Genomic DNA, 12,842 nt, shown 5'->3' with positions numbered 1-12,842 from the left:
GGGGGGAGTAAGGAAGAGAGCTAAATCCTCAGCTTCCAAAAGTTATCTGTAACTTAAAAAATGGCAGTATTTATTTATAATTTTAAGTTATAAGGGATGTATCAGTTAGAAAGACCTTTGCCTTTAAAAAAAAACTGTAACAACAAAATCATAAACGCTAATTTCAAAGGCTTAAACTGTTTCTCTTTCTTTCTCTGCTCCATATAACAAGAATTACGGAAGTATGTAGCTGCTAGGATTAGTTTAGAGGCTCGATGCTGTGACAGCCAATGTCTTGAGATTCTCCTTGCCCTTTAAGCTTGATACCTCGAGTTACAAAATGACAGGTGCAGCTCCAGCCACCACATCCATATTCCAGCAGGAAGAAAGGAGAGAGGTAACATCTGTATCAGGAAATAAACCATCTTTTCAGGAACGTCATGGCAGACTTCTCTCTGTGTCTGCTGGCCACTTGCCCACCCTAGCTGGAGTGCTGTGAAAGAAAAGAGAGTTAGAAATGGGAGTTGGGTGGGCTGGCCACAGTATTTACCACAGAGCCACAGAGATAAATACCAAAGGAAACAGTTGAAAATGTCTGCTTCTGGGGAGCGACTACAGATGACTGGTGTTTTAAATTATAAGTCTTATAGGACTAGTTTCCTTTAAGCTATGTATACATGTAACTTATGTATGTAACATGTAACTTAAAAAATGAAAATTAAATTTCACAAAAGAAAGGGCACACACGCACACATGCACACACACAAAAGAAAGAGTAAATTGTGTCCTGGGAAAAACTGATGCAGAATTCTCATCTTACTAAAGTTACTGAAGTTTAATAAAAGAATTCTTTGAACATCCTGGCAAAAGGCTAATGTCATCCATAAGGATGACCTCAGAATTCTCCATAGCAACATCTGGTGCTGGAGTGAGCTGACGCTGTCCTCCAGGAAAGAAAGCAGGATCCAATAATATTATAGCCAGCCTGAGTGATTTAAAGTGTAAAGGCCATGGACACATATTCTGAAGCATGCTAGAATGCAAGGAATATGGTTTCCATGGTCTCTTCTTGTGTGAGTGTGTATGTTGTTTATTGAAGTAAAGTTGATTTACAATGTTGGGTCAGTCTCTGCCGTACAGCAAATTGACTCAGTTATACACATATATAGATTCTTCTTAAATATTTTTTTCCATTATGATATATCCCAGGAGATTTGATATAGTTCCCTGGGCTATATCGCAGGACCTTGTTGTTTATCCATTCTAAATGTAATAGCTTGCATCCACCAACCCCAAACTCCAGGTCCATCCCTCTCCCTCCCCCCTTCCCCGTGGCAACCACACATCTGATCTCTATGTTGCTGTTGTTATTAAGTCACTAAGTTGTGTCTGACTCTTTGCGACCCCATGGACTGTGGCATGCCAGGCTCCTCTGCCCTCCACTACCTCCTGGAGTTTGCTCAAATTCAAGCCTATGGAGTCAGTGATGCTATCTCACCACCTCATCCTCTGCCACCCCCTTCTCCTTCTGCCTGATCTCTATGAGTGTGGGTCTGTTTCTGTTTTGTAGGCACGTTCGTTTGTGCCGTGTTTTAGATTCTACCTATAAGCGATATCATGCGGTATTTGTCTTTCTCTTTCTGACTTAGTTCACTTAGTACGGTAATCTCTAGTGGCATCCACGTTTGTGCAAATGGCATTATTTCTTCTTTTTTGTCTTGATGATTCAGTGTTCCATTGTATGCATGTACCACATCTTCTTTATCCGTTCCCCCAACGATGGACATTTGAGTTGCTCGCATGTCTTGGCTGTTGTGAATAGTACTGCTGTGAGCCTGGAGGTGTGTGCATCTTTTTGGATTACAGTTTTAATTCTGTGTAATACATACATGTCCCAGTATATGCCCAGGGGTGGAGTTGCTGGATCATATGACAATTCCATTTTTAGTTTTCTGCGGAACCTCCATATTGTTTTCCATAGTGGCTGCAACAACTCACATTCCCACCGAGAGTATAGGAGCATTTCCTCTTTTCCACACCCTCTCCAACATTTGTTATATGTAGACTTTTTAGTGATGGCCATTCTTTTTCATTTTTAACTTTTTATTCTGTATTGGGACATAGTCGATTAACAATGTCGTGATAGTTCTAGGTGAACAGCAAGGGGACTCAGCCATACAAGGATGGCCATGCTGACCAGTGTGAGCTGGCACCTCACTGTGGTTGTCATTTGCATTTCTCTAATAATTAGTGATACTGAGCATCTTTTCATGTGTGTCTTCTTTGGAGAAATGTCCATTAAAGTCTTCTACCCACTTTTCAATTGAATTGGTTGGTTTCTTTTGTTATTATTGTTGAGTTGTATGAGTGGACTGCATATTTTGGAGATTAAGCCCTTGTTAGTCACATCATTGGAAAAGACCCTGATGCTGGGAGGGATTGGGGGCAGGAGGAGAAGGGGACGACAGAGGATGAGATGGCTGGATGGCATCACCGACTCGATGGACGTGAGTTTGAGTGAACTCCGGGAGTTGGTGATGGACAGGGAGGCCTGGCATGCTGCGATTCATGGGGTCGCAAAGAGTCGGACATGACTGAGATACTGAACTGAACTGAACTGAGTCACATCATTTGCAAATGTTTTCTCCCATTTCTTTCCTTTTCTTTTTTTTTTTTTTTTTTATGGTTTCCTTTGCTGCTCAAAAGCTTGTAAGTTTACTTAGATCCCATTTGTTTATTTTTGGTTTTATTTCCATTGCCTTGGGGGACAGTAAATCACATCCCTCAAAGGTCCTTTCAGAAAAGTTTAAACAATACTCGAGGGAAACGAGGCCTTCTCCGATGACTCGGCAGTTGATATCCTCCTGCAATGCAGGAGATGCAGGTTCGATCCCAGGGTTGGGAAGATCCCCTGGAGAGGGAAATGGAAACCCACTCCACTATTCTTGCTTGGAGAATCCTATGGACAGAAGAGCCTGACGGGCTGCAGTCCATGAGGTCGCTTAAGAGTTGGACATGACTAAGCAGATGACCGGAGAAGGCAATGGCACCCCACTCCAGTACTCTTGCCTGGAAAATCCCATGGACAGAGGAGCCTGGTAGGCTGCAGTCCATGGGGTCGCTAGGAGTCAGACATGACTGAGCGACTTCACTTTGACTTTTCACTTTCATGCATTGGAGAAGGAAACGGCAACCCACTCCAGTGTTCTTGTCTGGAGAATCCCAGGGACGGGGGAGCCTGGTGGGCTGCCGTCTACGGGGTCGCAGAGAGTCGGACACGACTGAATCGACTCGGCGGTGGCGGCGGCAGCGGCATAGTCCTCCCGTGTAATTTCGCTGTGCTTTGTTGCTCAGTCGTATCCAACTCTTTGCGACCCCAAGGACGATAGCCCGCCAGGCTCCTCTGTCCATGGAGATTCTTCAGGCAAGAGTTACTGGGTTACTTGTCCACAACTGCTGCTCTTTCTTTGACTGAGTATGTAGAGCACTTGGGTCTCATCGCTTCTCTGGGCCTTTTTGCTGTGAGGGCTCCCACTTCTATGTAAATAAAACTCGTCTGCTTTGCTACTGTTACTGTTTTATGTCAGTTCAGCTGGCAACCTTAAGAGGGTAGATGGGCCATTCTTACTTTCCCTACACTACAGACGGAATGTATTTCAACATGGCTCGTGTATTTCAGAATGTGTTTCAAAATGGTTGGTTTCCTCTCTCCCTACCCAAAGCGCCGTGTGAGTTCCTTTGAGTCTTTAACTCCCAGGCTCGGCTACGCTGAGCTGCCTGCAGTGTAATTGTCTGGCTCCAGCTGCGGGCTTCTGTTCAGATACAGCTGTGATCCTCTGTATCCACCTCTCCCTCCGGTTTTCAGGCTGCTGCTTTGCCCTGCGACCTCAGTTCTCTGACGGATCTGAGAAGAGTTACTGATTTTCAGCTTGTTCAGATATTTCTTCTTATTGTGAGAATGGGAATGATGACTTCCAAGTTCTTTACATGCTTGACCCCCAAACTGGAAGTTCTCATTATTTCTAAGAGAGAAAAAAAAAAAAACAAGTTACCACCCTGATGGCAAACATCTGGCAACTCTCCTGACGGACCTTGAACCTGATGTCCCTTAGGGTTAGGCCCAGATGTCCATCACTCTAAGCCAGTGACCTCTGACAGCCCAGACCCATGCGTGGGGCTCTACACCAATGTTCTTCTGCCTTTGCCCCCCACCTGGATGGCACCGGTGCCTCAAACACGCCTCACACACGCGTTAACTCAAATTCACCAGCTCTCTCCCCCAAACTAATCCACAGCTCGGGATTCCTGTCTCAAGCAGCCGGCACAAATCCCAGCTTCCTTTTGGATGCTCGTCTCTCCCCACCCCCACAGTACCTGTGAGCCACCGGGTTTCATGGAGTTTGCAGAGGCTGGTTCGCCCCCAGCCACCCCCAGGTGGCTCTCTTAGAGTCCTCAACACCTCTTCAGTGGGTCGTCTCAGACACCTCCTCATCGACCCCTCTCAGACATCCTCTACTGCTACTCACTGCTCCCTTCAGAGAGGGGAGATTTTCAGGGTAGATCTGCCCCCCAAAATGTTCAGTGGGTGCCTCTCCTGCCTGCGCACAGCCAGTGGCCTCCAAGTGTATGCGGGATGAGCTCTGTTTCTCCTGGCTGGCCACACAAGGTCAGGTGACCCTTGCACCTGCTCGGTCCTCCCACCAGAATCCCTTCTGCACTCCCAGCATTCTTCTCCTCTGAAACCTCTTACTTCCTTTCTAGGATAGACCAAGGGTTCTTGCTCACTTTTGAGTGAGCTGTAAGCAGAAGGCAGGTCGAATGTTCCAGATGAAGCTAACATTCACCCACCTCTCCCCCCACTCATTCTGCCAGGGTCAGCTAGGAAGTTGTCTCCTCCAGGAGGCTGTCTCCATCTCCCAGACCTGGGTGAGCTGCAGCCGCGTGTTAACCACTTGCTCTGCAGGGAGTGCTGATTTGCAGCGTTTGCCAATTTCCGTGGTGTAAATATTCCCAGCATAGCCAATTTCACGCTACCAATGTGGTGTCACTGAACTTGAGCTGGGAAGAGATGCTGACATCCGTCAGCTCAAGCTCGTACCAGGTGGATAAGCCTCTTGGGGGTTCACATCACACCTTGTATAACCCTCCATCAAAGTAGGGCTCACCGGCTTCCCCAGTGGCTCAGTGGTAAAGAATCCTCCTGCAGTGTAGGAGACCCTGGTTCCATCCCTGGGTTGGGAAGATCCCCTGGAGGAAGGTATGACAACCCACTTGTTTTCTTGCCTGGAGAATCCCACGGACAGAGGACCCTCGCAGGTTACAGTTCATAGGGTCGCAAAGAGTCAGACACGGCTGAGCAAATGAACATACATGCGTGCTAAGTCGCTCAGTCGTGTCCGACTCTTTGCAACCCTGTGGAAAGGTTGTCGATGGGATTCTCTGTCGATGGGATTCTCCAGGCAGGAATACACACACACACACACACACACACACACACAAAGTATGGCTCACAAGAAAATGCTCAAAAACAAAAACTCTGGTGGTCCAACAGAAGGACAGGTCGAAAGGCTTAGCTCTAATCCCCACTCAATGCCTTCCTGGCTGTGTGACCAGAGGTAAGTGACCAAGCCTCTCTGAGCCTCAGATTTGTTGTCTATAAAATGGACAACATAACATGCTCTTCCTAAACCTGTATAGAAATTAAATGAATGTAAACACGTAAAATCCTAAGAAGTTAGAGGGTCAGTCGAGGAATAGGGAGGGACATTCAGGGGGTGACGCCCTGCAGGAGAGCAGAGAAGCAGGATGTACTATCTTAGTTGGAGCCGACCTGGGAACCCTGGGTGGGAAGGCAGTGGGGAAGCCTGGGAGGGTGGTCTTTGGAGGGCAGTGTAAAGGGGCTGGGATTCATCCTCAGCCCTGGGAGCTTTGGGAAGCTCAGAAGAAAATTAAATCGGCCGTCTTAGAAGCAGGAGACCATTCGGGAGCTGCAGGTGGGCGAGGGGCACGGGGCTGGCCAGGCCAAGGCCCTTTCAGAGGTTGGGGTAAATGCCATGAGAGGGAAAGGGGTTGAGGCCGCTGCGCTTTTTCTTCTCCGGAAATGGGGTAAAGGCCTCGCACATCTTAGTTATCAAGTTCAGGAGGCAAGAGGCTCACTAAGCATCATGGGAAATTCCCCTACCCAGCCAGGAATAGGAGAAGAACCCTGTCCTAGGGAAGATCATTTGATGAAAGAACCCAGATGACTGCATTTGTCCTGGAGACCTTAACTGGGTCAGAAGAACTCTCCACCCTGGGCCCTCCATGGCCCTCTGCCTACACTCTTTGGCAAGACTCAAAACCCCTGTGTAACCCGGGACCTTGTTAGTCAAAGAATAGGTCTGGAATCACTAGCAGCAGCAGCAGTACCTGGGAGCCTCTTAGAAATGCAGAGTCACAGGCCCCAACTCAGACCTGTAGCACCAAAATTTGCATTTTAACCTGTCCCCAGGAACTGGTGTGCTCAGCGAAGTTTGAGAAGGGCTGGCATAGGCTCCGAATGGCAGGACCTGGTCCATCTTGTGTTTCTAGGACCTTAAACACTGTGAGGGCTCACAGAGTACTGAGGGATGGACTGACAGCTGTCTGAGGGCTGTTGTAGGGGGACAGAAAGGAGAAGGCTTGTTTGAAAGAGTGAGAAGGTGAGTTCAGCGAGACTGAGTGAGAGACGAGGGCCCAGGGGGTTGATGCTGCCTTTTCACGAGGCTGACCAAGCGGATGCTCTGAGTACCTACAACTCCTTTGCGGTCTGAACAAGGTTTCAGCTTTGGAAGGAGGCCAGGGTGAGATGGAGGTCCGGCCACAGCTGTAGGAGACACCTGGCCAATGCGCAAGGCCAAGGGAGAAGGGGCCAGAAAAGGGCCCAGGGGCTCCGGTGTGTGGCAGGGGTAGATTGAGAAAGAAAAGTCCACCAGAAGATGACCAGTCCAAGGGGCAGGAGGCCAAGGGTACAGAAAATTCATGGTCAGCTATCAAATGCCACCAGGAGAATCAGAGAGGCAGCCTATAAACCACCCACTGCATTTATTGATGCAATTGTTGCTATCAAGACGTCTCATTCCCCAGATCTAGGCAGACGTGAAAGCTCTTCTATCTCACAAATAAAATTTAAAAATCCAATTTTTCTTGGGTATCAAATATGATTACAAACTCGAGTAAGTAACCCTCTGTCGATTTAAAGTGCAATTACACAATTTTTTATGGCTGCATCCAAGAACAACACTGTTATAACAATTATACTTAAAACTCTTGTAAAATGTCAAGACCACGAGCATCATTTCCATCCTGGCTTTTATTTCTTCCTAGGGATTTTGCCATACTTGTGGTTTCTCTCCAGGGCTTTGTTGATGAAATCTGGATACCCTCTCATGTTTGTGATAATCTTCCAAAACTAACTGAGGTCACTGTACCCAGATGTTTGACCTTGGTCTTTGGCTGGGACACTAGGGCTTGACTGCCTTTCCTGGAGAGTGTGCATGTGTGTGTGTGTGTGTGTGTGTGTGTGTTTGTGTTCAGTTGCCAAGTCATGTACGACTCTTTGCGACCCCATGGACTGCAATATGCCAGCCCTCCCTGTCCCTTACCATCTCCTGGAGTTTGCCCAAGTTCATGTCCATTGAGTTGGTGATGTCATCCAATCATCTCATCCTCTGTCGCCCTCTTCTCCTTCTGCCATCAATCTTTCCCAGTATCAGGGTCTTTTCTAATGAGTTGGCTGTTTGCAATAGGTGGCCAAAGTATCGGAGCTTCAGCTTCAGCATCAGCCCTTTCAATGAGTACTGAGGGTTGATTTCCTTTAGGATCAGCTGGTTTGATCTCCTTGCTGCCCAAGGGACTCTCGAGAATCTTCTCTAGAATTCAAAAGCGTCAATTCTTCTCCTCAGAGTGACACTTGGCTAATTAATCATTGTGGATATTTTCTGTGAACCTTTCTTTCCCGGGGCAACTGAGACTGACCCCATGTTGTGAACCTAAAGGAGCCTCACCTGTCTGAGGTTCTGTGCGGTCACATGAGTTACCCCTGTTTCTGTGGTACAGTTCCTGCCTCCCCTACTCCTTCAAGATAATTACAATTACCTTGTAATTGCACATACAAAGTAAACATATCTCTCCAATTAGTTAACACTAATAAAAGAAAGAAGATACACAAAGTAACACATCCCAACTTAATAAGCTCCATAAAAATCCAAACAAGTCATACAGCAGTGTTACAGTCATGTTTCACTTTAAAGTGTCATTATAGTCCTGGCTTTTCAAGGAGTGAATTTATTCAAATTAACTATAATTATTTCCATTAACAACTTTGATGCCTGTATTGCTATGGGTTGACTAGCATTGGGGGAGACTTCTAATTGTTCCCTCATCTTTCCGTTGCTTCCCTAATATTTCTGAGAGTGGCCTTCCTTCCTGCCACAACAGGGCATTCTGGATCATTAATATATACATATATATATGTATATATTTATTTATTTGGGCTTCGCTTGTGGCTCAGCTGGTAAAAAATCCTCCTGCAATGCATGAGACCTGGGTTCAATCAATGGGTTGGGAATATCCCCTGGAGAAGGAAAAGGCTACCCACTCCAGTATTCTGGCCTAGAGAATTCCATGGACTGTATAGTCCATGGGGTTGCAAAGGGTCGGACATGACTGAGTGACTTTCACTTTCATATATTTATTTATGTTCCAAGGAATCCATTTTCCTTTGGTGGAGAAGGTCTTAGAAACCAAAGTCTCACCATTGGGGTGCCCCCTGAGACTTGGGGGTGGCAGACCAGAGGCTACTGTGGCTTTTGGGTCATTCTTGTCAGAAATAAGCCTGGAAATATTTTTTAATTTTGAGATCTAATTTGACAGTCAATTCTTTCAGCTTGTTGTTTTGTGAACAAAAGTTAAGGATACTGTTGTTGATCCTATCTTGATGGGACTGGGCTACAAGCAGGAACCTCCATCCTTAGTAGGAATTCAGTTCAGTTCAGTCGCTCAGTTGTGTCCGACTCTTTGCAACCCCATGAATCACAGCACGCCAGGCCTCCCTGTCCATCACCAACTCCCGGAGTCTACTTAAATTCATGTCCATCGAGTCGGTGATGCCATCCAGCCATCTCACCCTCTGTTGTCCCCTTCTCCTCCTGCCCCCAATCCCTCCCAGCATCAGAGTCTTTTCCAATGAGTCAACTCTTCACATGAGGTGGCCAAAGTATTAGAGTTTCAGCTTTAGCATCAGTCCTTCCAATGAACACCCAGGACTGATCTCCTTTAGAATGGACTGGTTGGATCTCCTTGCAGTCCAAGGGACTCTCAAGAGTCTTCTCCAACACCACAGTTCAAAAGCATCAATTCTTCAGCGCTCAGCTTTCTTCACAGTCCAACTCTCACATCCATACATGACCACTGGAAAAACCACAGCTTTGACTAGACAGACCTTTGTTGGCAAAGTAATGTCTCGGCTTTTGAATATGCTATCTAGGTTGGTCATAACTTTCCTTCCAAGGAGTAAGTGTCTTTTAATTTCATGGCTGCAGTCACCATCTGCAGTGATTTTGGAGCCCAGAAAAAGAAAGTCTGACACTGTTTCCCCATCTATTTCCCATGAAGTGATGGGACCAGATGCCATGATCTTCGTTTTCTGAATGTTGAGCTTTAAGCCAACTTTTTCACTCTCTACTTTCACTTTCATCAAGAGGCTTTTTACTACCTCTTCACTTTCTGCCATAAGGGTGGTGTCATCTGCATATCTGAGGTTATTGATATTTCTCCCAGCAATCTTGATTCTAGCTTGTGCTTCTTCCAGCCCAGCGTTTCTCATGATGTACTCTGCATAGAAGTTAAATAAGCAGGGTGACAACATACAGCCTTGACATACTCCTTTTCCTATTTGGAGCCAGTCTGTTGTTCCATGTCCAGTTCTCATTGTTCCTTCCTGACCTGCATACAGGTTTCTCAAGAGGCAGGTCAGGTGGTCTGGTATTCCAATCTCTTTCAGAATTATCCACAGTTTATTGTGATCCACAGAGTCAAAGGCTTTGGCATAGTCAATAAAGCAGAAATAGATGTTTTTCTGGAACTCTCTTGCTTTTTTGATGATCCAGCGGATGTTGGCCGTTTGATCTCTGGTTCCTCTGCCTTTTCAAAAACCAGCTTGAACCTCTGGAAGTTCACAGTTCACATATTGCTGAAGCCTGGCTTGGAGATTTTGACCATTATTTTACTAGCGTGTGAGATGAGAGCAATTGTGCGGTAGTTTGAGCATTCTTTGGCATTGCCTTTCTTTGGGATTGCAATGAAAACTTTTCCAGTTCTGTGGCCACTGCTGAGTTTTCCAAATTTGCTGGCATATTGAGTGCAGCACTTTCAAAGCATCATCTTGTAGGATTTGAAATAGCTCCACTGGAATTTCATCACCTCCACTAGCTTTGTTCGTAGTGATGCTTTCTAAGGCCCACTTGACTTCACATTCCAGGATGTCTGGCTCTAGGTGAGTGATCACACCATCATGATTATCTGGGTCATGAAAATTTTTTTTGTACAGTTTTTCTATGTATTCTTGCTACCTCTTCTTAATATCTTCTGCTTCTGTAGGTCCATACCATTTCTGTCCTTTATCGAGCCCATCTTTGCATGAAATGCTCCCTTGGTATCTCTAATTTTCTTGAAGAGATCTCTAGTCTTTCCCATTCTGTTGTTTTCCTCTATTTCTTTGCATTGATCGGTGAGGAAGGCTTTCTTATCTCTCCTTGCTATTCTTTGGAACTCCGCATTCAGATGCTTATATCTTTCCTTTTCTCCTTTGCTTTTCGCTTCTCTTCTCTTCTTTTGTTTTTACTTTTATTTGCATTTATTTTTTGCGGCATTTATTCCCGGCCGTAAGTGTTTGTTTCTTCAGTTTCTTCTGGGATGTCTTTTTCTTCTGTGCAACCTCCTCTTCTGGTTTAGGAACAATCTGTTCTTTTTCAGGAAGGATCATCTCAATGTGGCAGGGAGAGCTCCTGTAGGGGTTAATCCGACCATGAGCTCTGTAAGTCCTGCGCCGCATCCTGGGGGCTTTGTTCACTTGGATGTGCTCAATGACCAGAGAATCTACATCTAAGCCCTTAAGTTCAGCATTACTCTCTGCATTTTTGAGCATGCGTAGTAAAAATTCAGCACTCTTTTTGAGCCACCGACCCTGCGTCCAGCCCCGCTGTTTGGCCTGTGCACACCCACCAACTCCACCGTTGTAGCGACAGAATGGCACACATTGCTTCTTTAAAGTGGCATCCTTCGGATACTTGGTGGCTTTTCGGATATGCCTACCCTTTATGGCCTGGGCAGTTTCACGAGTGTTCTTAAAGTGAACACGAAGATTTAAACCTCTGGATTTGCATGATTTTGTGGGGTTTTCTGGATCAAGTGAATAGCGCACCATTTTTAGGGGTCACCTCAGGCCGCTTACCGGAAAAGGCTGCTTTTCTTCTTCTCACAGCTATTTGTAAGGCCTTCCCAGACAGCCATTTTGCTTTTTTGCATTTCTTTTCCATGGGGATGGTCTTGAGCCCTGTCTGCTGTACAATGTCATGAACCTCTGTCCGTAGTTCATCAGGCACTCTGTCTATCAGATCTAGTCCCTTAAATCTATTTCTCACTTCCACTGTATAATCATAAGGGATTTGATTTAGGTCATACCTGAATGGTCTAGTGGTTTTCCCTACTTTCTTCAATTTAAGTCTGAATTTGGCAATAAGGAGTTCATGATCTGAGCCACAGTCAGCTCCTGGTCTTGTTTTTGCTGACTGTATAGAGCTTCTCCATCTTTGGCTCCAAAGGATATAATCAATCTGATTTCGGTGTTGACCATCTGGTGATGTCCATGTGTAGAGTCTTCTCTTGTGTTGTTGGAAGAGGGTGTTTGTTATGACCAGTGAATTTTCTTGGCAAAACTCTATTAGCCTTTGCCCTGCTTCATTCCGTACTCCAAGGCCAAATTTGTCTGTTACTCCAGGTGTTTCTCAACTTCCTACTTTTGCATTCCAGTCCCCTGTAATGAAAAGGACATCTTTTTTGGGTGTTAGTTCTAAAAGGTTTTGTAGGTCTTCATAGAACCGTTCTACTTCAGCTTCTTCAGCGTTACTGGTTGGGGCATAGGCTTGGATTACTGTCATATAGAATGGTTTGCCTTGGAAACAAACAGAGATCATTCTGTCATTTTTGAGATTGCATCCAAGTACTGCATTTTGGACTCTTTTGTTGACTATGATGGCTACTCCATTTCTTCTAAGGAATTCCTGTCCACAGTAGTAGACATAATGGTCATCTGAGTTAAATTCACCCTTTCCAGTCCATTTTAGTTCACTGATTCCTAGAATGTCGACGTTCACTCTTGACATCTCCTGTTTGACCACTTCCAATTTGCCTTGATTCATGGACCTGACATTCCAGGTTCCTATGCAATACTGCTCTTTACAGCATCGGACCTTGCTTCTATCACCAGCCACATCCACATCTGGGTATTGTTTTTGCTTTGGCTCCATCCCTTCATTCTTTCTGGAGTTATTTCTCCACTGATCTCCAGTAGCATATTGGGCACCTACTGACCTGGGGAGTTCCTCTTTCAGTATCCTATCATTTTGCCTTTTCATACTGTTCATGGGGTTCTCAAGGCAAGAATACTGAAGTGGTTTTCCATTCCCTTCTCCAGTGGACCACATTCTGTCAGTAGGAGAGGAAGCAGAAAACAAGCAAGGGAGACTGGGAAGGGCAGGATCAGAAACAGCACGTGGAGGTGACTCTGGACAAACCTGGTTGGAGGCGGCAGAGAACTGGAGGTAATGGGGTAAGGGGCGGGGGCA

The 12,842-nt window shown here is 45.8% G+C and overlaps 1 long non-coding RNA gene across 1 annotated transcript in view; it reads right to left on the bottom strand.

The window, feature by feature from the left end:
• Window positions 1-2,693: 2,693 nt before the first annotated feature.
• Window positions 2,694-12,842, bottom strand: part of LOC139183263 (uncharacterized) — a 15,502-nt gene continuing 5,353 nt past the window's right edge. The window contains exon 2 of the long non-coding RNA XR_011566885.1: window positions 2,694-4,001. This is a non-coding gene — a long non-coding RNA (uncharacterized lncRNA). The remainder of the gene's footprint in view (window positions 4,002-12,842) is intronic.

The sequence above is a fragment of the Bos indicus genome, chromosome 5 (genome assembly GCF_029378745.1).
Source record: "Bos indicus isolate NIAB-ARS_2022 breed Sahiwal x Tharparkar chromosome 5, NIAB-ARS_B.indTharparkar_mat_pri_1.0, whole genome shotgun sequence".
Lineage (NCBI taxonomy): Eukaryota > Metazoa > Chordata > Mammalia > Artiodactyla > Bovidae > Bos > Bos indicus.
The sequence above is the reverse complement of the archived record's forward strand: the minus strand, read 5'-3'. Positions and strand labels throughout refer to the sequence as shown.